Source organism: Oncorhynchus gorbuscha, linkage group LG25, assembly GCF_021184085.1.
Source record: "Oncorhynchus gorbuscha isolate QuinsamMale2020 ecotype Even-year linkage group LG25, OgorEven_v1.0, whole genome shotgun sequence".
Lineage (NCBI taxonomy): Eukaryota > Metazoa > Chordata > Actinopteri > Salmoniformes > Salmonidae > Oncorhynchus > Oncorhynchus gorbuscha.
In genome coordinates this window covers 18,757,637-18,782,709 of record NC_060197.1, presented here as the reverse complement: position 1 = coordinate 18,782,709, position 25,073 = coordinate 18,757,637, and the positions used below count along the sequence as shown (strand labels likewise).

The window sequence follows — 25,073 nt, the reverse complement described above, 5'->3', positions numbered from 1 at the left end:
TTAATTTTAAATCCTCAAACTGATATCACATATTGGCGATCAACAGATAGATGTTGGCCCATTCAAATTTCTTCACCAGTTGATGCTTGTCTAGATTGTCCTGGTGTTTGTCTCTGTTACCACAACCTTAGGAGGTAAAACCAGTCAAAATAATCTTTGTTTACACAGTCTTTTTAACTTAATGACATTGTATTGTGATGGTAATTTCTGTCTGCCTCTGTTGTCTCCCTCATACTTATTTACTTTGTTGCAATATAGACACATCTATGTACCTGTTTCTCTTCTCCTTGCAGCTGTTCAGGTGTTGAGGATGAGGAAGAAGGTTCGGCACCACAGGGTCCCCGTGCCCCAGCGGCCACCCTCCCCGATCCGGCCGTCCCCCAACAAACAGACTCTGACCTATGCCCAGGCCCAGCGCATGGTGGACATGGAGATTGACGTCCAGGTGCATCGGATCAGCATCTACGACAAGCTGGATGTGATCTCGGATGATGACCCTATGGCGCCGGAGATTATGGAGTGCACCAGCAACAAGGAGAACATGGAGAAGCCTCAGCAAACACTGATGCCGGTTAAAAAACAGCCAGGAGAAGAGGAGTGCAGCTGCGGTCGCACAGAACCCTACAACACATGGAGCTACAGCAGCACAGGCAGCACCAGCACAGACACTTCCAGAGGCCAAGGTCTGAACTGTGGAGTATAACCTTCCAGCTGTCCCCAGGAGGCCCCCAGTAAGTATGTGGAGAAGACGTCAGAGGAGCTGGATGAGGAGGTGGAGTATGATATGGATGAGGAGGACTACACCTGGCTGGAAGTAGTTACTGATAAGAGGAGGAGTGAGGGCATCAGTCAGGTAGGCTTTTTCTTTTTAAATTACGCCTTTTCAAATTTACAAAACTTAATGGTGAGGCTGCTCCCCCGTAGCCTGGTTGCCAGTCAATCCTTTTTGCCGTGGGGTTTTGTGCTGTGTATTTAAATACTGTATTCTTGACAGCTTATTCTTATCTTTCTACTACTGTACTTTGCAGTTGAGTTACTCGTTATACAGTGCATATTTATTTATATAATAGATTCTTGACATACAGTTGAAGTCGGAAGTTTACATACACTTAGGTTGGAGTCATTAAAATTAGTTTTTTACCACTCCACAAATGTCTTGTTAATAACAAACTATACTTTTGGCAAGTCTGTTAGGACGTCTACTTTGTACATGGCACAAGTAATTTTTCCAACCATTGTTTACAGACAGATTATTCCACTTATAATTCACTGTATCACAATTCCAGTGGGTCAGAAGTTGACATATACTAAGTTGACTGTGCCTTTAAACAGCTTGTAAAATTCCAGAAAATAATGTCATGAAGCTTTAGAAGCTTCTGATCGGCTAATTGACATCATTTGAGTCAATTGGAGGTGTACCTGTGGATGTATTTCAAGGCCTACTTCACACTCGGTGCCTATTTGCTTGACATCATGGGAAAATGAAAAGAAATCAGCCAAGACCTCAGAAAAAAATTCTAGACCTCAACAAGTCTGGTTCATCCTTGGGAACAATTTCCAAACGCCTGAAGGTACCACGTTTATCTGTACAAACAATAGTATACAAGTATAAACACCATGGGATCATGTAGCCGTCATACTGCTCAGGATGGAGACACGTTCTGTCTCCTAGAGATGAAAGTACTTTGGTGCGAAAAGTGCAAATCAATCCCAGAACGACAGCAAAGGACCTTGTGAAGGTGCTGGAGGAAACAAGTACAAAAGTATCTATATTCACAGTAAAAAGAGTCCTACATCGACATAACCTGAAAGGCCTCTCAGCAAAGAAGAAGCCACTGCTCTAAAACCAGACTACAGTTTGCCACTGCACATGGTGACAAAGATCATACTGTTTGGATGAATATCCTCTGGCCTGATGAAACAAAAATAGAACTGTTTGGCCATAATGACCATCATTATGTTTGGAGGAAAAAGGGGGAGACTTGCAAGCCGAAGAACATCATCCCAACCTTGAAGCATGGTGGTGGCAGCATCATGTTGTGAGGGTGCTTTGCTGCAGGAGGGACTTGTGCACTTCACAAAATAGATGGCATCATGAGGTAGGAAAAATATATTGAAGCAACATCTCAAGACATCAGTCAGGAAGTTAAAGCTTGGTCGCAAATGGGTCTTCCAAATGGACAATGACCCCAAGCATACTTCCAAAGTTGTGGCAAAATGGCTTAAGGACAACAAAGTCAAGGTATTGGAGTGTCCATAACAAAGCCCTGACCCCAATCCTATAGAAAATGTGTAGGAAGAACTGAAAAGGCGTGTGTGAGCAGGGAGGCCTACATACCTGACTCAGTTACACCAGCTCTGTCAGGAGGAATGGGCCAAAATTCACCCAACTTATTGTGGGAACCCTTGGAAGGCTACCTGAAACGTTTGACCCAAGTTAAATAATTTACAGGCAATGCTACCAAATACTAAATGAGTATATGTAAACGTTTGACCCATTGGGAATGTGATGAAATAAATAAAAGCTGAAATAAACCATTCTCTCTACTATTATTCTAACATTTCACATTCTTAAAATAAAGTGGTGATCCTAACTGAGCTAAGACAGAGAATTTTTACTAGGATTAAATGTCAGGAATTGTGAAAAAAGTTTTAATGTATTTGGCTAAGGTGTATGTAAACTTCCGACTTCAACTGTAACTTGCTCTGATACACTCAGTGCACAAAACATTAGGAATAACTGCTCTTTCCATGACATAGAATGACCACGTAAATCCAGGTGAAAGCTATGATACCTTATTGATGTCACCTGTTAAATCCACTTCAAATCAGTGTAGATGAAGGGGAGGAGACAGGTTAAATAAGGATTTTTAAGCCTAGAGTCAATTGGGACATTGTGTATGTGTGCCATTCAGAGGGTGAATGGGCAAGACAAGATTTTAGTGCCTTTGAATGGGGAATGATAGTAAGTGCCAGACGCACCGGTTTGAGTGTGAGAAGAAGTGCTACGCTGCTGTTTTTTTACAATCAACCTTTTCCCGTGTGTTTCAAGAATGGTCCACTACCCAAAGGACATCCAGCCAACTTGACACAACTATGGGAAGCATGGGAGACATCGGCCAGCATCCCTGTGGAAGTAAAGTTGTAAAGTCCATGCCACAACAAATTGAGGATGTTCTGAGGGCAAAAAGAGATGCAGCTCAATATTATAAATGTGTTCCTAATGCTTTGTACACTCAGTGTATAGCTACTGCTGTACAAGTACTAAGAGGACTATCTTGAGTAAATTTCATCTGGCGTACAGTCATGGCCAAAAGTTTTGAGAAAGACACAAATATTAATTTCACTAAGTTTGCTGCTTCAGTGTCTTTAGATATTTGTGTCAAATTTGACTATGGAATACTGAAGTATAATTACAAGCATTTTATAAGTGTCAAAGGCTTTTATTGACAATTACATGAAGTTGATGCAAAGAGTCAATATTTGTAGTGCTGACCCTTCTTTTTCAAGACCTCTGCAATCTGCCCTGGCCTGCTGTCAATTAACTTCTGGGCCACATCCTGACTGATGGCAGCTCATTCTAGCATAATCAATGGTTGGAGTTTGTCAGAATTTGTGGATTTTTGTTTGTCCACCCGCCTCTTGAGGATTGAGGTCTGGGGAGTTCTCAATGGGATTAAGGTCTGGGGAGTTTCCTGGCCTTGGACCCAAAATATCGATGTTTTGTTCCCCGGCCCACTTAGTTATCACTTTTGCCTTATGGCAAGGTGCTCCATCATGCTGGAAAAGGCATTGTTCGTCACCAAACTGTTCCTGGATGGTTGGGAGAAGTTGCTCTCGGAGGATGTGTTGGTAATGATCTTCATTCATGGCTGTGTTCTTGGGCAAAATTGTGAGTGAGCCCACTCCCTTGGCCGAGATGCAACCCCACACATGAATGGTCTCAGGATGCTTTACTGTTGGCATGACACAGGACTGATGGTAGTGCTCACATTGTCTTTCCCGGACAAGCTTTTTTTCCGGATGCCCCAAACAATCGGAAAAGGGATTCATCAGAGGAAATTACTTTACCCCAGTCCTCAGCAGTCCAATCCCTGTACCTTTTGCAGAATATCAGTCTTTCCCTGATGTTTTTCCTGGAGAGAAGTGGCTTCTTTGCTGCCCTTCTTGACACCAGGCCATCCTCCAAAAGTCTTCACCTCGCTGTGCGTGCAGATGCACCCACACCTGCCTGCTGCCATTCCTAAGCAAGCTCTGTACTGGTGGTGCCCCGATCCCGCAGCAGAATCAACTTTAGGAGATGGTCCTGACGTTTGCTGGACTTTCTTGGGCACCCTGAAGCCTTCTTCACAACAATTGAACCGCTCTCCTTGAAGTTCTTGATGATCTGATAAATGATTAATTTAGATGCAATCTTACTGGCAGCAATATCCTTGCTTGTGAAGCCCTTTTTGTGCAAAGCAATGATGACTGCACGTGTTTCCTTGCAGGTAACCATGCACAGAGGAAGAACAATGATTCCAAGCACCACCCTCCCTTTGAAGCTTCCAGTCTGTTATTCGAACTCAATCAGCATGACAGAGTGATCTCCAGCCTTGTCCTCGTGAACACTCACACCTGTGTTAATGAATCACTGACATGATGTCAGCTGGTCCTTTTGTGGCAGGCCTGAAATACAGTGGAAATGTTTTTTGGGGATTCAGTTAATTTGCATGACAAAGAGGGACGTTGCAATTAATTGCAATTCATCTGATCACTCTTCATAACATCTTGGAGTATAAGCAAATTGTCATCATACACACTGAGGCAGCAGAACATTAATATTTGTGTCATTCCCATAACTATTGGCCACGACTATATACACATAGATTGCATTTGGATTGTTGTTACAGTGGTATTTTGGTTGTTTATTTTTGATTGTAAACTTTGACATTATACTGCATTGTTAGGAGCTAATAACATAAGCGTTTCGCTGCAGCTGCCATAACATCTGCTAAACTGTGTACGCGACTAATAAACTTGGATTTGATTTCATTCTGTTTCTACTCTTTTGTCAACTAGACAAGAGAGCAGAAACAGACTGGCAGTCAGGCGAGATCCCCCTACTAAAGAAACAAAAACAAATGAATCACAGGCTAAGAAAATAATACAATATAACAAAAGTCAACAATATTTAATTAATACCACAATTAATGTGCAACTGTTTACTGTTCTCCCTCTCACGATCAGGTGTCCCACAATGTGTTTGAGTTCCTGGTGGACCACTTTGAGAAGGAGACCCAGATGGAGAAGGAGGGCCAGGACAAGCTGACCATAGACGAGGACGCTGTCTGCTGCATCAGCATGGATGGAGATGGCCAGGACAGCAACGTCATCCTCTTCTGTGACATGTGCAACCTGGCCGTGCACCAAGAGTGTTACGGTGTCCCTTACATCCCAGAGGGACAGTGGCTGTGCTGGCACTGCCTCCAGTTGCCCACCCAGCCCGCAGGCTGCATACTGTGTCCTCATAAAGGCGGAGCAGTGAAAAAGACTGACTATGACCGCTGGGGTCATGTGGTGTGCGCCCTGTGGGTGCCGGAGGTAGGGTTTTCCAACACGGTCTTCATCGAGCCCATCGACGGAGTCAGCAACATTCTGTCCGCCCGCTGGAAGCTCACCTTCTACCTCTGTAAGAAGAAGGGGGTGGGGGCCTGTATCCAGTGTCACAAGGCGAACTGCTACACCGCCTTCCATGTCAGCTGTGCTCCGAAAGCCAGACTCTTTATGAAGATGGAACCTATCAAGGAGGTTAAGGAGACAGGTGAACCAATGTTTTCAGTGAAGAAGACTACTTTACTGCGGGTCTCACACCCCCAACAGCTCGGTCAAGAGACCTCTCACCATCTACGAGGACACCAAAACCCAAAATGGATTGTGTTCCCCTCTGAAAGGGGAGAAGTCGAGGGGCGTCAGTGCACTGACGGACGGCAGAGAAGATGAAGAGCAAGAAGGTGGAGACAGAAAAAGAGGTCCCACCCGTGGCTGTGCCTAGCTTTCCTCCCCTAAGGTAGATTCACTCACCATTCATCTAAGAATAATTTGCATAATTTGCAGATGACCAGACGTATCAGTAAATGTGACAATAGACAACATACAGTTCCGTGAAAAAGTATTTGTCCCCTTTCTGATTTGATCTATTGTCAGATTTTCAAACAAAACATTAATATTAATAACACAAAATGTTGATAATTATTTCATTTATTTAACATAATTATGCAATACCCAATGTCCCTGTGTGAATTTTCTTTTGCCATCTTACACTCAATAACTGGTTGTGCCACCTTCAGCTGCAATGACTGCAACCAAACACTTCATGTAGCTGTTGAAATTTAATATTAGGTTTCGGTTGAAGATCTGATACCTTTCAGTGTAAAAAAATATGCAAAAATAGAGAATCTCAAATGGGGCAAACTCGCTTCGGCAATCAAACCCATGCAACTTATCCAAAACGCAGCAGCCTGCCTGGTTTTCAACCTTTTCAAGTTCTTTCATGTCACCCCAGCTCCCGCTCAGCCCAGTCCAAGCTCTTCTTTGTCCTGGACAGCAGGACAGCAGAGTCCCTGCCCATCTATGGGCTCTGCATTTCACTTGTGTTTTTGAATAAACATTTTGTTAGAAGTAAAATAAATGCTGTTTTCAAAGCATTTATCTTGTTTTGTATCATAGCTGAATGCTAATTGCACAAAGAACTAAAAATCCTATAATATCCAACCTCATGTGCAGCAACACTGCCTGACTGGGGAGCTGTGCTCACTGTGATTGAAGTGCGGCAGTAAGATACGTTTTTAGATGCGCTAAGCACAGGCATAAAAGGTGATGTAATTTACTCAAGTCTAATAAATTGAGACTTGTGTGTCTTGGCTTTTTAAATCAAATCAAATCAAATGTTATTTGTCACATACACATGGTTACATTGTTTTGTTCACAAGTTAAGTTTTTCAATGTTTGAGTTTGTTTCAACTGCTAGCGAAGACACATTGTCTACTAGTCAGATTCTCGATCTCACAGGCAGACTGGACTCGAGCCTTGTCCTTGTTGCCATGCTAACATCCCACCCTTAAAGGGACAGCTGAAAATGTTTGTCTTATCTGGGATATTTTGGTTAAAAGACTCCGGTCACAAATAATGAAATAACAGCGCAATATACCACATCACTTCTTACTAGTAAGACATTTATTGTTTTACAAACATTACAAAGCATGCTCATCTGGGCACCAGAGTGGCACAGCGGTCTAACATGTTGACTACACCGCTCGCATCGCAAAATATATTTACACATACATGTTTTTCAATCATTGCACCCACACTGCTCGCACGCGCCAACGAGCATCTGCGTTACCAAGCGCTAAAATAGGAGTCAGTTCTATTTGTGACACTGAACGTGGTGCAAGTCCTGCCTCTCCCATCTCCTCATTGGTTTATAGAAGCATATACCCACGTGCCATCTCATTGGTTATACCCACGTGGGTGACTGAAAGGCGAACTGAGGTCGGTCGGTCGTGGTATAATACACCTTATTATGAAAGTTAGATGCCAATCACCATACAAAGTTCAAAGAAGAAAAAGCCTGGAAGGAGGAGAGATGACTAGAAATGATTCGGTTGACTGTTTTCTGTGTGGATTAATTGTCAGAGTAGAGGACCTTGTGCATTTCAGGTAAAATAACAACTCAACGTTTATATCCCTGTACAAATTAGCTAGCAACAGCAAGCTGGCTAAATAGGACAATTTAGCGAACAACTGCAAGCTAGCTAGCTAGCTAAATATGTTTAATGCTTTTCGACCTGTCCCCAAATAAAAAAATATATATTTCAACCTGCATGCCATGATTGCATTTGGTGTGAGGGGACAAAATCAATTTGCACACGATGGTGCACGTCTGGTTTGGGCATGGTGTAAGGCACTGCATCTCGGGGCTTGAGGCGTCACTACAAGACACCCTGATTCGAATCCAGGCTGTATCACAACCGGCAGTGATTGTGAGTCACCATAGGGCGGCACAAAATTGGTCCAGCATCGTCCGGGTTTGGCCGGTGTAGGCCGTCACTGTAAATAAGAATTTGTTCTTAACTGACAGTTCACAGCACTGTATAGAAAAAGAGGTCAAAACTTAAAGTGAAAAAACATGTTATTCAATTTCAGACATGGACATTTTCCTTCAATAAGCAACATAGTAACAATTTTAAAATCTTCTCCATCTGTTCCTAGGTTAAACACCATCCTCAACCGGGTGTCTATGCAGAAGAAGAAGGTATTTGTGGAGCTGGCTCTAAACTACTGGACTCTAAAGAGACAGGCGAGGAACGGCATACCCCTCATCAGACGACTACAGTCCATCCAACAGTCCCACCAGAAGACCCATGCTGCACAGCCGGTCAGTCAGCTGGTCATGCACTACGGCCCCCCTGTTTCTTACACAATTCACGTCCCCTGGCTGGTACACTACATTTCTTCTCACACTCCTATCATTATAACATACCCCTCTCCTTATTACTGTAGCAATGTCAAAGAGAACAGGCCAAAACTACCCAGAGGCATATGATTGTTTGTATAAATGAGAGCTCTACTGCTCTCCTTGTTGGATTACAATTCCTCTGTTTTCTAACCCTAATGTTGGTGATATTGTTTTTTTAACTGTACTTGTCTAAATCTGATTTGCGTGATTCCCACCACAGAAGGAGAGTGAGGAGGAGAGCCGGGCTCTGAAGGAGCAGCTCAAGGAGTGGCATCGTCTAAGACACGACCTGGAGAGAGCCAGGCTATTGCTGGAGCTCATACGCAAGAGAGAGAAACTCAAGAGAGAAGATGTAGGTTAGATAACTGTAGCTGTCCCTGCAAGCCAACATTACAAAATATAGCTCACAAGCCAACTATAAGACAATTAGTAGTATAGTATCAATTGGAGCTGCCCCCCCCCCCCCTCTCTGTCTCTGCCTGTCTCTCTCCCTCCATGATTCCATGTACAGTACACCATGATGCTAATGGTCCTCTGTGTGTCCTCAGATGAAGATGCAGCAGAGCCTGTTGGAGGCCCCTTCAGTATTCTGCTCAGGTCTGTGCTGGAACAGCTACAGGAGAGAGACCAGTCCAATATCTTTGCCCATCCTGTCAGCATCAAAGAGGTAACGCTTACTTACCATGGCTAGGAGAGCAGCTCTTACTATAACATGTACACACGGCCTAAGATAGCCTTGCTGACGCGACTGGCTTGGTACACAGCGAGGGAGAGCCACTGGTTTGGACAGGAGTCCGTATAATAATGTAATATTCGGCCAGAAATTCATCAAGTTATTATTGGTGTTCTGAAATGTTTTTTTTCCTCCCTGGAGAGTTTAAACCTCTTGTGTATTTTGGATAAAAAAATCCAACAGTTATAATGGAAGGGAGCGGTGCTCGGGGACTGTGTGTGGCTGTACATGTGGGTGTTCTAGGAAGAAAGACACCGAGGCACAGCCCCCTTCTTAATCAACTTCATTAACCCTAACATCAAACAGCCTCTCCAGACTGTGAAGTCAGGAGTTTCGTGTCAGCCAAACTAGAGTTGAGATGCTGCTTTTGTCCTTTCACGTTTTGTTAACTTTCATGGTTTTTAGTTTTTTTATACTAGATTTATATCTAAATTCTTCATTCTCCTCCTAGCATAGCATCTGGCCAATCTCATTTGGACTGATTATAACATCTTCAAAAAGTATTTCCAAAAATATCAGACTGTGGATTTTACATTTACATCTCAATGCTCTGTATGTGCCGACTATCAGATGTTTCTATATGTCTGTCTATCGTTAAACCTTTAGGTACCTGACTACCTTGACCACATCAGGAACCCCATGGACTTCGCCACTATGAGGAAACGCATTGACGACCAGGCCTACAGCAACCTGAATGACTTTGAGTCCGACTTCAACCTCATCATCTTCAACTGCATGAAGTACAACTGTAAGGACACCTTCTTCCACCGTGCGGCTGCCCGTCACCGAGACCAGGGTGGGGCTTTGATCAGGAAGACGCAGAGGGATGTGGAACGAATCGGCTTCGAGAAGGATGGTGGGATGCACCTTTCCGAACCGCCCAAGATTGAAGCGCCTCCTCGGTTTTCCTGGGAGGATGGTAAAGACCTAGCGAGACGAAGAGTTTGTAGAAATATAATGGATAAATCAGTCAATGTAGAATACTGGAACAGACAGCAGTGTTTGCACAGATCCAAATTAATAAAGCATATTCCTGGTCAATTGAGACGCTCCTTTGAGCATTTCTGTCTAGGGGTTTGCTTAATCTGGATCCTCAATATAGTTCTACTTACATAGGCTACTCATTGTTTAGTTAACATCAAGCAAATGTCTCCCAATGGCAGTATTATCTTGTTGTCCTTTCCCAGTGGACCAGTTATTGGTCCCAGCCAACCGGCAGCACATGCCTCTGGAGGAGCAGCTGAAAGTGCTGCTGGAGAAACTGGACATGACGTACTCCATGAAGTCCAGTCCGTCATGCTCCAAAAGCCTCAAGCTGCTCAAGAAGACCATCAACAATGTGCGCAGTGAGATGAGCCTCAGCCTTAGGAGAGCCTCCCACCACTCACATTCTTACTCCTCTTCCTCCCACTGGTCATCCCATCCAGAAAGGAGTAAAGCTGGGGAGGCAGAGGGGGTGAAGACCAATGGACAGAGCCCTGATAACGAGGGTAGGTTTTTTTCAAGTTGTTACGTTATCTGCATTGGGGAACATACTGTGTATGTGTGTGTATATACAGTTGAAGTTGGAAGTTTACATAGGTTGGAGTCATTTAAAACTTTTTTCAACCACTCCACAAATTTCTTGTTAACAAACTATAGTTTTGGCAAGTCTGTTAGGACATCTACTTTGTGCATGGTGCAAGTAATTCACTGTATCAGATTATTTCACTTATAATTCACTGTATCACAATTCCAGTGGGTCAGAAGTTTAAATAAACTAAGTTGACTGCGCCTTTAAACAGCTTGTAAAATTCCATAAAACATGGCTTTAAAAGCTTCTGTTCGGCTAATTGACAACATTTGAGTCAATTGGAGGTGTACCTGTGGATGTGTTTCAAGGCTTACCTTACAACTCAGTGCCTCTTTGCTTGACATCATGGGACAATGAAAAGAAATCAGCCAAGACTTCAAAAAAAATTGTAGACCTCCACAAGTCTGGTTCATACTTGGGAGCAATTTCCAAACGATTTACCTACTCTGTGTCTCACAAAGACACGGCGGTTGGAACCAAAAATCCCAAATTTGGACTCCTCGGACAAAAGGAAAGATTTCCACCAGTCTAATGTCCATTGCTTGTGTTTCTTGGCCCAAGCAAGTCTCTCTTCCTCTTATTGGTGTCCTTTTAGTAGTGATTTATTTGACCATGAAGGCCTGATTCACACAGTCTCCACTGAACAGTTGATGTTGAGATGTCTGAACTCTGTTATGCATTTATTTGGGCTGCAATTTCTGAGGCTGGTAACTCTAATGAACTCATCCTCTGCAGCAGAGGTAACTCTGGGTCTCCCTTTCCTGTGGCAGTCCTCATGAGAGCCATTTTCATCATAGTGCTTGATGGGTTTTTACGGCTGCACTTGAAAATCTTTCAAAGTTCTTGACATTTTCTGTATTGACTGACCTTCATGTCTTAAAGTAATGATGGACTGTCATTTCTCATTTCTCTTTTCTTATTTGAGCTGTTCTTGCCATAATATGGACTTGGTCTTTTGTGGCTCAAACGCATTAAGAAAGAGACATTTCACAAATTCACTTTTAACAAGACATACCTATTAATTGAAATGCATTCCAGGTGACTACCTCATGAAGCTGGTTGACAGAATGCCAAGATTGTGCAAAGCTGTCATCAAGGCAAAGGGTTGCTACTTGATTTGTTAAACACTTTTTTTTTCTTGACCAAATTATTCCATATGTGTTATTTCATAGTTTGGATGTCTTCAACTATTATTCTACAATGTAGAAAATAGTCAAACTAAAGAAAAACCCTTGAATGAGTTGGTGTGTCCAAACTTTTGACTAGTACTGTAAATATTTGCCCATACAGGAGGGGGGTAGGCCCTGTCGAAGAGGTGGGGTTTTAGGAGGGACTGAAAGATGGTGATGAACTTCGTCAAGGATGGCTCGGGAGAGTTACAGAGCCTAGGAGCAACCCTGGAGAAGGCGTTTTCTCCGAAGCGCTGTAGTTTTGACCTGGGATGTCAAGATGGCCTTCTGTGGCAGAATGGATTGCGTGTGTGGTTTGGTAGAGGAGAAGAAAGTTTAAGAGGTAAAGCAGGGTGGTGAATGGCTTTGTAGGTCAGGAAGAAGATCTTGTAATTAATTAGTTGGCAGCCAGTAGAGTTCACGGAGTACATTAGTGATGTGCTGCCGGGGCTTAGTGTTGATGAGAAGGCAAGCTGCTGAGTTTTGAACCATTTGGAGCTTATGGAAGGACATTGAGTTGATGCTGGAGAGTGGCGAGTTGCATTAGTCAAGACTGGAGGAGATGAATGCATATATGAGGGTTTCAGCGTCAGGAGAGGGGGTACCTGGCTTTGGCCAAGCACTCAGATATCGCCAGTGAACTGGTGTCAGGATGTCATGTGCTTCTCAGTTCTTTGTTTTATTGGCCGAAACTAGATATAAACTATAGCTAGATCAGTAATTAACCGTAACCACTAACTCCTAGTTAGTCACACCATCATACCATATAGTATGAGCACCTCCTCCCAGCTGCCCACTGCACTGAGGCTAGGCAACACGGTCACCACCGATAAACCCATGATTATCGAAAACTTCAACAAGCATTTCTCAACGGCTGGCCATGCCTTCCGCCTGGCTACTCCAACCTCGGCCAACAGCTCCGCCCCCCCCGCAGCTACTCGCCCAAGCCTCTCCAGGTTCTCCTTTACCAAAATCCAGATAGCAGATGTTCTGAAAGAGCTGCAAAACCTGGACCCGTACAAATCAGCTGGGCTTGACAATCTGGACCCTCTATTTCTGAAACTATCCGCCGCCATTGTCGCAACCCCTATTACCAGCCTGTTCAACCTCTCTTTCATATCGTCTGAGATCCCCAAGGATTGGAAAGCTGCCGCAGTCGTCCCCCTCTTCAAAGGGGGAGACACCCTGGACCCAAACTGTTACAGACATATGTCCATCCTGCCCTGCCTATCTAAGGTCTTCGAAAGCCAAGTCAACAAACAGGTCACTGACCATCTCGAATCCCACCGTACCTTCTCCGCTGTGCAATCTGGTTTCCGAGCCGGTCACGGGTGCACCTCAGCCACGCTCAAGGTACTAAACGATATCATAACCGCCATCGATAAAAGACAGTACTGTGCAGCCGTCTTCATCGACCTTGCCAAGGCTTTCGACTCTGTCAATCACCATATTCTTATCGGCAGACTCAGTAGCCTAGGTTTTTCGGATAACTGCCTTGCCTGGTTCACCAATTAATTTGCAGACAGAGTTCAGTGTGTCAAATCGGAGGGCATGCTGTCCGGTCCTCTGGCAGTCTCTGTGGGGGTGCCACAGGGTTCAATTCTCGGGCCGACTCGTTTCTCTGTATATATCAATGATGTTGCTCTTGCTGCGGGCGATTCCCTGATCCACCTCTATGCAGACGACACCATTCTATATACTTCCGGCCCGTCCTTGGACACTGTGCTATCTAACCTCCAAACGAGCTTGAATGCCATACAACACTCCTTCCGTGGCCTCCAACTGCTCTTAAACGTTAGTAAAACCAAATGCATGCTTTTCAACTGTTCGCTGCCTGCACCCGCACGCCTGACCAGCATCACCACCCTGGATGGTTCCGACCTTGAATATGTGGACATCTATAAGTACCTAGGTGTCTGGCTAGACTGTAAACTCTCCTTCCAGACTCATATCAAACATCTCCAATCGAAAATCAAATCAAGAGTCTGCCTTCTATTCCGCAACAAAGCCTCCTTCACTCACGCCGCCAAACTTACCCTAGTGAAACTGATTATCCTACCGATCCTCGACTTTGGCGATGTCATCTACAAAATTGCTTCCAACACTCTACTCAGCAAACTGGATGCAGTTTATCACAGTGCCATCCGTTTTGTCACTAAAGCACCCTATACCACCCACCACTGCGACTTGTATGCTCTAGTCGGCTGGCCCTCGCTACATATTCATCGCCAGACCCACTGGCTCCAGGTCATCTACAAGTCCATGCTAGGTAAAGCTCCGCCTTATCTCAGTTCACTGGTCACGATGGCAACACCCATCCGTAGCACGCGCTCCAGCAGGTGTATCTCACTGATCATCCCTAAAGCCAACACCTCATTTGGCCGCCTTTCCTTCCAGTACTCTGCTGCCTGTGACTGGAACGAATTGCAAAAATCGCTGAAGTTGGAGACCTTTATCTCCCTCACCAACTTCAAACATCAGCTATCTGAGCAGCTAACCGATCGCTGCAGCTGTACATAGTCTATTGGTAAATAGCCCACCCATTTTCACCTACCTCATCCCCATACTGTTCTTATTTATTTACTTCTGCTCTTTTGCACACCAATATCTCTACCTGTACATGACCATCTGATAATTTATCACTCCAGTGTTAATCTGCAAAATTTTAATTATTCGCCTACCTCCTCATGCCTTTTGCACACAATGTATATAGACTCCCCTTTTTTTCTACTGTGTTATTGACTTGTTAATTGTTTACTCCATGTGTAACTCTGTGTTGTCTGTTCACACTGCTATGCTTTATCTTGGCCAGGTCACAGTTGCAAATGAGAACTTGTTCTCAACTAGCCTACCTGGTTAAATAAAGGTGAAAAAAACATAGTGTGCTTAGCCATGCTAACCTGCTATGACGTAGTCATGCTGAATCACATGATAGATATCCCTTGTCTCAGGACATCCTATTGCCTGGTTGATGAGTGTTGAAGTGGGATACTATTGTAGTTATACAGTATAGCTGCATGGTAGCATGGCTTTCTCTTTAACAGTGGAGTTGATATGCTAGGAGCCTGAATTGATTCACAGTAAACCTACACTGACTCAGTAACTATTAGATTGCCTTCTAGAATGCAGAATACTTTGCGTGATTTTAAAATATTTTGCTGTCTCATTTGTTATTTAGCTATGCATTATAGAAGGCAAGATAATTTGTATTGAGGTCTTGTAATTCTGCAAGGATAAGGATGATGTGCTTTAAGAATGGTTCTGGTGTTTTTATTCAAGATGTGCAATTCCCTCATTTCATATTACATTGTGATCTATATAATGTTATGCTTTCTGTGTTTTTCTCACTGTATTCTCTCGTATACTTCAACAGGGGACAAATCATTACCTCCCAAATTGGAACCCTCTGACTCCTGTCCTCCTTTCCTGCACTTCGAGAGTAACTCAGAACCCCCTACCCTTAAACCCATCCACCCCACCCCAACCCCACTCCGGACAGCAAGACCCACGGACAGGTCAAATTTGACCGGAAGAAACCCAACAACACATTCTCAACCACTACCAAGACCCTTCTCAATGGCCACTCTGAGTCCCAGAACCCCCTGCTTCTCTTAGAGGGGGGTGTGAGTGTGGTGGCCACCTCCACCCTGGGCCAACCCTCGGGGACGACTGTCAACCGCCGCACTGCCGTGCTCTTCAGAAAATCCAAGACCTCTAGCCCTGGGAAGAACCAGGGGGGGAGAGGAAGAGGCGAGGCCCAGACAGGGTGCCCTCAGCTGGGCACCAAGACCTTCCTGTCGGTGATGATCCCCAGGCTGGAGACCCTCCTCCACCCCAGGACCAGGAAGAGGAGCCACAGTTCCAGCGTGGGGGTCAGCGAGGGGGTGGAGACGGGGAGTCCCCTGTCAAACACATTGACACAGGTAAATAGGGTTCTTCTCACTTGTCAGAAAATAAATTACTTATCTTAAAGGGACTCTTAAATAGAGCATGAATAAGAAGTAGAAAATGATCTTCACAGACTTGTGAATTAAGAGATCAGGTTCCCCTTGTCTATGTAATCTTATTAATTATAATTTAAAAGACTAAACCGATCCTAGATCAGCACCCCTACTGAGATGCTTTATGAATAAAGGTTCAAATGTTGTAGGTTTATGCTGTAGTTGGTTTATGTGTAGTATACGGACTCTACTGTACTGCTCTGTGTTACTCGCCTCAGGCCTGTCTAATGGTTTTGTGATGGAGGAGGTTATTGATGAAGAGAGGGAGCTAACTGCCAGCAGGCCTCTAGAAACCAGGAGACTGTGTGCCTCTGAGTCCAGCATCTTAACTAATGGTATTCTGCTGTGCAGCACCAGGTAGGTACATGCATATACCTCACAACAGACCTGGGTTCAAGTAAAATTAGTCTTTCAATTACCTAAACTGAGCTTGATCGAGCCCGCCTGGCACAATGGAACCACTAGAATAGACCCAACTGTGGAAACACAGGCAGGCTCAATCAAACGCTCTAAGCAATGTAGGCACGGCATCTCTAGCTCGTACACTTTTCACTGCTGAACATGGTGGTACTTGGTAGTTCAACTATGTAGCCTGGTTCCTCTCTAGGTTTCTTCCTAGGTTTTGGCCTTTCTAGGGAGTTTTTCCTAGCCACCGTGCTTCTACACCTGCATTGCTTGCTGTTTGGGGTTTTAGGCTGGGTTTCTGTACAGCACTTTGAGATATCAGCTGATGTACGAAGGGCTATATAAATTGATTTGATTTGTAATTTCTCTATAGTGTGTCATGTAGAAGGCCGTCTGACTCAGTGTGGATGCCTTTTCCTGATTTCAGCAGCAACCTCAGTGTTCCGACATGTGGTAAGGGCAAACCGGCCCCGGTCCGAAGAAACACTGTGGACGATAAGAACGAGCTCATTGCCTGTATAGAAACCGGGAACTTTGCCAGAGCTGCTAGGATTGCTGCCGGTAAGTTGTTAGTATTGATGTTAATCATACAGGAAAATGGAGACTGTGGAGGCAAGTGTGTTTGTGTGTATTGTATCATATCAGGTCTGGCTAAGAGTCATTGAAGTATATCTATTGCTATAGGGTCAGGAGTTTTGGGGTAGCTTTTGAGGCACTGTTGCTTTACTGGCATTTCCAGCATGATCCACTAGGTCTGCTGCAGGTAGAAAATCCTAGGAAATGTTATTTAATTGACACAAACTGTCTCCACTCAGTCATTGTCTTGTTGTGCGTGTGTTAGGTGGGTGGATCGCCTAAGCCATGGGAAGCCATTGACAGTCGCTGGATCCAGATTCGAATCCCAGTGTGGGCTACCCCCCAAATTTTCTACAATATACCTCCATGTTTGGTTTAATTGACTTTCCCTTTTACGGCCCCTAAATTATCTATTTTTAGCTACCGTACTACTTCCAAGTCTGTGGGAGAGGATCAGATTGAGCAAAGTGAGATGTAGAATCACTGATCTACAAATAGTATTCTCTGCAAAATAATAGGTTGTGTGATTTATGATTCACAGAGCTACTCCTCCCCTGGCTTAAGTAATCCCTCCTGTCAAACACACATGCACATCCAGACATTGTTTGATTGATTGGAGACAGCTTGTGTCAATTACATAACATTTCCAAGGATTTCCTACCTGCAGCAACATTAGTGGACAATGCTGGAAATACCAGTAAAAAGCACAGTTCCTCAAAATGTGCCCCAACTCTTGGCTCTAGCTTTAGGATATAACCAGAGTTTTTTTCTTCTTCTCAGTAGTATACTACGATGCAAGCAAGAGAAACATAAATTAAAGCCATTATATTCATGATTTACATTCCAAATTGTATTTTTGTAATATTACATTTTTCAGTGAGTTGTGATGTATTTAACCTGTATGTGTTGAGGCTGTAACTTAGCATGCCTCTGGAAGTGTTTTGCTATATTTACAGTGAACCCATCCTAACTTGATTGTTGTTATTCCTGCATCCATAGAAGTTGGCAATAACAATATTTGGATGCCTGTTAGTGCTGCAACAGTTGTTCTGGAACCTCTAAAGCTAGTTTGGGCAAAATGTAGCGGATACCCTTCCTATCCTGCCTTGGTGAGTGACAGTGAGCGTATGTATGACACCTGACTGTCTCATTCTCTCTTCTTTTTGTTTACCTGCCACAGTATGCTTAGTTGTGTTTCTAAGTCAAGGAATGTGTATTACTAATAAGAAGTAATGTGTTGTATTGCTCAATTTAATATTTCTCATCAAAATATCACAGATAAGAAAAATGTTCAGCTGCCCCTTTTAAGTTTACCGTGGTAATGGGGCCACTCAAGTTGTCACGTGTCGTTAGGCATCAGCATGCTCAGCAAGGCGAACCGAACGAGTGTGCTCGCATACTCCCTTAAAAGACATTTGCTTGAAAAACTAGATTTCGGCTACCAACTTCGGCTTGCCTCAAAGATGAACAAAAATGTCACAATGTCGTCATAATATATGCATAAGCTGTTCTGGCTGGGAAACATGCAGATGCCTTTAGTGGTGCATGACTCCAGGATTTTTGAAGTCGACTCCCGACTGCTGTGGTTAGTCAAGAGTCGACTCTTGCTAAACTCCCAAAAGGAGCTGAAACAGACAAACACACACGTACGCACCTCATTATTGCTGCGTCCTACTAGGAAGACTACATTTGCGTTCTAGAGGACTGATATGAACATGATGATGCCCATTTGTTCATTAACTTAGCCTATAAAAGTCCCATTTTAAATATATATATTTTTTTATATAGGTGATGTGTAGGAACTACAATATTTTGGTGATATTTCTGCTACACGCAGCCTTGACGATCCCATGTGATGATGCTGCACGTTCTACGCTGATAAGCCCATTCTTTGCCATTTTATAACGCCATTCGGACAGGTATTACTAGAGACGTTGGTTATGTAATTATTATCCAAGCATGTGTGTTATTCCAGAAGACGATTCACGCAGGATTACTCCAAACTGCCCCTTGTAATTATTTTTTCCCCCCTCAAATTGAATTCACTCTTGATGGAAGCCTGGAGGTTTTTATTCTAGGCGGGAAGTTATTTCATAGTCATGTCTAGACTATAATAGGCTACACTGATAACTCATGCTTGGCTGCCAAATGTATGCAGTACCTTCAGAAAGTATTCACACCCCTTGACTTTTTTTAACGTTGTGTTACAGCCTGAATTTAAAATTGATTTAAATTGTGATTTGGTCACTGGCCCATAATATCAAAATGGTATTTTAGTATTTTAATTTGTATTTTTTCTTACATATTAATACAAATGAAAAGCTGATATGTCTTAAGTCAATAAGTATTCAACCTCTTTGTTATTGCAAGCCTAAAAAGGTTCAGGAGTAAAAAATTGCTGAACAAGTCACAAAAGTTGCATGGTGTGTTTAACATAATTTTTTTAATGACTACCTAATAACTTTAGCCCACACATACAATTATCTTTAAGGTTGTGCAGTGCATTCTAAACACAGATTCAACCACAAAGACCAAAGAGGTTTTCCAATGCCTTGCAAAGAAGGGCACTTATTAGTAGATGAGTATAAATTTAAAAAAAGCTGACATTGAATACCCCTTTGTGCTTAGTGAAATTATTCATTACACTTTGGATAGGGTATAGGGTACACACCAGTCACTACAAAGACAGAGGCATCCTTCCTAAACTCATTTTCCGGAGAGGAAGTAAACTTTAAAACAGTTAGAGTTAATGGCTGTGTTAGGAGAAAATGGTGGTTGTAGTTTCTCCACAATATTGACCTAATTGACAGAGTGAAAACAAGGAAGCCTGTACAGAATAATATTCCAAAACATGCATCCTGTTTACAACAAGGCACTGAAGTAATACTGCAAAAAATGTGGCAACGCAATTCACTTTTTGTCCTGAGTACAAAGTGTTATGTTTGGGGCAAATCCAATACAACTATTGACTGAGTACCACTTTACATATTTTCAAGCATGGTGGTTGCTGCATCATGTTATGGCTATGCCTGTATTCATTAAGAACTGGGGAGTTTCAGGATAAAAAATACATTGGATGGAGCTAAGCACAGGAAAACCTTTTTCAGTCTGCTTTCCACCAGACACTGGGAGATGAATTCACCTTTCAGCCGGACAATAACCTAAAACAAAAGGCCAATTTTACACTGGAGCTCCTTACCAAGAAGCCAGTGAATGTTCCGGAGTCCGAGTTACAGTTTTGATTAAATCTACTTGAAATCTATGGAAAGGCCTGAAATTGGTTGTCTAGCAATGATCAACAACCAATTTGACAGAGCTTAATGGACAAATGTTGTACAATCCAGGAGTGAGAAAGCTCTTTTGATACTTACCCAGAGACTCAGCTGTAATCAATGTCAAAGGTGCTTCTACAAAGTGTTGACTCAGGGGTGTGAATAATTATGTAAATGTGATTTTATGTATTTAATTTTCAATACATTTGCAAACATTTCTAAAAACATGTTTTGGCTTTGTCATGGAGTGTTGATGGGTGAGGAGAAATCTATTTAATCCATTTTGAATTCAGGCTGTAACACAACAATGTGGAATAAGTCAATGGGTATGAATACTTTCTGAAGGCACTGTAGGTGTCCCCATAATATTTAAATTGATTAAGTCTGATCATAATCATTATTTTAGCGATCCATGGTAGGCGTCCTTTCTAATAACAATGCCCCCCATCCTGATGATTTAAGCTGCTGAACCGTATTTGCATTTATGGATGAGAAAGTGAACTTCCCATTTCCAAGTTTAGTGGGGATGCCCTGCTTTACGATCGATTGCCAAGGACAGAGTTCTCCAACTGTGTTCCTGGCGAGGTACTGTCCTGTAGGTGTTCACTCCAACCCTAATCTATTGCATCTGATTCAATAATTAGCTGCTTGATAAGCTGATTCAGGTTAGTTTACAACTGGGATTGGTGTGAACCTACAGGAAGGCAGCTCTCCAGGAACAGGATTGGAGAGCCCGGACTTAGGATATCAACAGCCAGACAGGGTTTCATTAAATAAGCATTTGGTGATGTTTAACTTCAATTCACTGCCACCATGAATAATAGCTTAGCCATTGATAGCCTATTATATACTTTAATGTACTTTTGGTGAATTTGCGAGGCTTTGAAAGACAAGACATTGCGAGATACATATTACCAGGATATAGCCTATGTGCACGTTTGTCTGCCTGACTCGATCCTCTCTCTCCCTTGCTGGCTCGCCTGGTCTTTCTCTTTACTAGGAAAAAAGCAAGTGTGTGTTTTAGTCTTTGGTCTGTTTTTGTGTAGAATAGCTCAGTCTCCTCCTTTTATAGCCCCTACTAGTGAATTTGCACGAGACATTGCAGGACACCGCATTGCGATCAGTGGCCATTTTAGGATGTCAATTTTGGTGGGGTAAACTCAAAACATTTTTTAGATGGGGCGGCAGGGTAGCCTAGTGGTTAGAGCGTTGAACTAGTAACCAAAAGGTTGCAAGTTCAAATCCCCCAGCTGACAAGGTACAAATCTGTCGTTCTGCCCCTGAACAGGCAGTTAACCCACTGTTCCTAGGCAGTCATTGAAAATAAGAATTTGTTCTTAACTGACTTGCCTAGTTAAATAAAGGTTAAAAAAGATCCATGCCACAACACTAAACAATACATTAATTGGACTATAATGGTGACAAACAGTGCCCACACCCTGTTTGGGCCTACATTAAGCTGTCCCAATTGCAGTCCCAACACCTTACCACTGTTCCACCCGGCTATCAGACGAACCTTGTCTGGTAGCAAAACCGTTCATTCAGCCTCATTTACTGCCTTTAAAAAAAAACATAGGTTGACTTGCTTAAACAAATGTGGTTTCTGACAATTGAGATGTATAAACTATTGCATCAGGGGACGACGAGCGGGTAAGAGGCAATTAATGATCGAGGTAGGACGGACTTAGTCAATAACTTTGTTCAGCACTTTTGAAATGTACAGCAACAGAATTCAGAACATGGACCGTTCTTACAGTGTTCTCCCTGTACACCAAGTCAGATAAATAAAGGGAGCATATAAGCAGACAATGAAAGCTCTTACAATATCTGATTATGATGTTTCGTTAAACAGACTATAAGCTATGTGCACCACCAAGTCAGAACAGTCGGCTAAAGGGGGAAAATGGACCAAATTATTAGGGTGAGGCACTTGGGCTACTAACAGTTTACTACACAACATACACATAGTATTACTTTCTTAGCTACAGTATACATATCTCCCTGACATATTACATTATTTATGCAGCAGCATACAATACATTTTGGACTCACTTTGGTGTGCAGTGCTCACTTGAACAGGAAGGTGGTGTGGCGTTCTTTCTTGTGGGAAAATTGTCATCAGTCTGCCAATCTCTGGATATATGGTAGAAGTCATGCTGGATTGACAGCATGGCCAATGTTGAATGTTTATCCTTTTAAGCTTAGAAAGAGACTGCTAGGTAAGATTTTGAAAGTATGACGTTGACATGATCAATCCAATCAAAGCTACTGTAGATATGTGATTTGACCTCATTTTATCTGTGGCCAATGACCTTGATCCTTCTTGGATGGGCACTTCTAATGTAACTCTACGGCAACACGCAAGGGGCTTGAATTTGAGCTCTCCCTGTAGATTTTGTGACAGAACACTGAGCCAATCACGGTGCAACTAGAGAACATTACCAACCTATATGCTCCGTATTTTCTGCTGGCCACCCCACCACCACAGAAAGCACTGAGCTAGGCTGACACACCTGCATTTTGGAGCTGCATTACTCAAGAAAGCAAACAAAAGTCCGCTTGTATGCGGCCTTATTAACTCAATTTTACATATAGATTTTTTCATTGTTTGCAAACGGATATGGGACCTGTATTAATGCCAGAATAACATACCCTGAATGACGGGTCATCACTGATTGCGATAGCCTGTACATCTTTTGATTACCGATGCACGGTTCAGACTCATGCCTGACTGTGCCCATCCTCTCTCGCTCCCTCCCTCGGTAGCTCGCTCTTTCTTGGCTGTGATAGATGCAAGAGTTTTTGTTCTCAGAGGTAGCCACTGCAACTAGTTTCCTCCCTTGCAAAAATACTGAATCTTAGGAGTCGACGAGTTGATGCTTGACACCCAGAAATGAGAGTCGACACCGGGAATTGACGGGCAAGGAGTTGAGGAATTGATTCTAGTGTGCCAGTGAGAATCTGACTAGTAGAGGCTGACAACGACTCTTCCTCTTCCACAGTGGAAGCAAACTCACATTGAAAAACAACCTTATTTGTGAATAAAACAATGTAAGTGTACAAGAAACAAGAAGATAAAGTCTCACTGTAGTAGTTAGACCAACTTTTATGCCTGTTCTCATTGCTTCTAAAACAAACCTTTCAGCTCTTCACTCGCAGTGCACACAGCCCTCCAGCCAGGCAGTGTTGCTTCGCGAGGTGAGATAGCCATAACGTTACGATTCCTATTTATTTGTGCATTGCCAGATATGAAACCAAAAGGAATAAGTACTTTAAACAGCTACAGCCCCATTTATTTTTCTATAAATCACTACTCGCACGTGCCAATACTTGACTTTGACCAATGTGGCTGGTGAATTAGAAATTTGTATGCGCCAATATCAAAATCTACCCGCATTTGGTGGGTGTTAATTTAAGGCCCTGCTTGCTACCCCCTTCATCAAATCTTGAGTGAGTTGAGTGATGTTCACACACTCTTGTTTGAAAGGTGTAACACCCACACATCCTAAAAGTTTTGTATTTGCCTTTCATGGTAGAATAAATCCTAGGTCCATATCTTCCAAGTCCTCTAGATGGTGCCATTGTCAAATAAACAGATCTGATTTGACCTTAGTTTAAGAGGACTAAGTGGACGCACCTCTTTTCAACACAAGCACCAACTGTGTGTGTTTGAGCATGTGTGTGTTTGAGCATGTGTGTATTCAAGTATACTGTGCCATAACACTCCAGGCACCACTCCCTAGTAAACCTGGTACACCTCTTCCACCACGTTAGATCGTTGACCCCCACATGCCCCGGGTGGGATGCCAGCACAACGGGGTGTCTATCCCCATGCCTCCCCTCGACGTCCTCCGGGTCGGAGAACGGATGCAGTTCAAGAACGAAGAAAAACTCTTACTCGTCCTATTCTTCGACAACAAACGCAGCTGGTGAGACATCTTCTCTGTTCTCCAATACTAAATGCTAAGGGATTTGTTGTTGTTGTTGTTGATAGCAACATACATGGATATACCATTTTACAATCTTCATTTGCAATGTTAAGTGTTATTTCAATACGTGCTGTGAATTTTCATACACAAGCAACAGACAACAACACAAAGACCTCAAATTTGTATTATAAGTTCTACATTTTTGCAGATTTTTATCAGAAGAAATGTAGCTGAATTTGATTTCATTATTCTCTCTTCTCAGGCAATGGCTTCCTAAGTCTAAGATGGTCCCTCTGGGGATCGACAAGACCATCGACAAGATCAAGATGATGGAGGGCAGAACATCCAGCATCCGTAGGGCTGTTCAGACTGCCTTCAAACGTGCCATGAACCATCTTAGCATCGTTCAGGACGAACCTGTCAGTGACATGAGCGACGTGGACTAACACACACACACACACACACACACACACACACACACAGACACACACACCCAACCCTTGAATTACTGCTCATGGTGTTGTCTCCGACCTGAGCCTGGCCTACTCTCCTTCCTTCTCCACTTTGTCAGTCTTTCCAAAGGTCTATGCTGGCTGTGTTTACCAGGTGCCTGGCTACCCCCCTGGCTTGGTATGGTTCCCCCTTCCACGTCAGCCCTCGCCCGCTGGTCTGACGACTGCTGCTTTAAAGAATGTGCCCCAGTTCCCCTCCTATCTACTGTTCTCCATGGTCGCGTTCATGATGCACCAAATGGAAGAAAACAATTCACTCATCTCGCCTATCATTCTTGAGTAAAAGTAAAGACAATAGAAAATGACTCAAGTAAGTCACCCAGTAAAATTCTACCCGAGTAAAAGTATTTGGTTTAAAATATACTTAAGTATCAAATTCCTTATATTAAGCAAACCAGATGGCACC

General features: G+C 43.2%; 1 pseudogene; it reads left to right on the top strand.

The window, feature by feature from the left end:
- The first annotated feature begins 310 nt into the window (after window positions 1-310).
- LOC124013585 lies at window positions 311-24,645 on the top strand (annotated as a pseudogene).
- The last annotated feature ends 428 nt before the right edge of the window (window positions 24,646-25,073 follow it).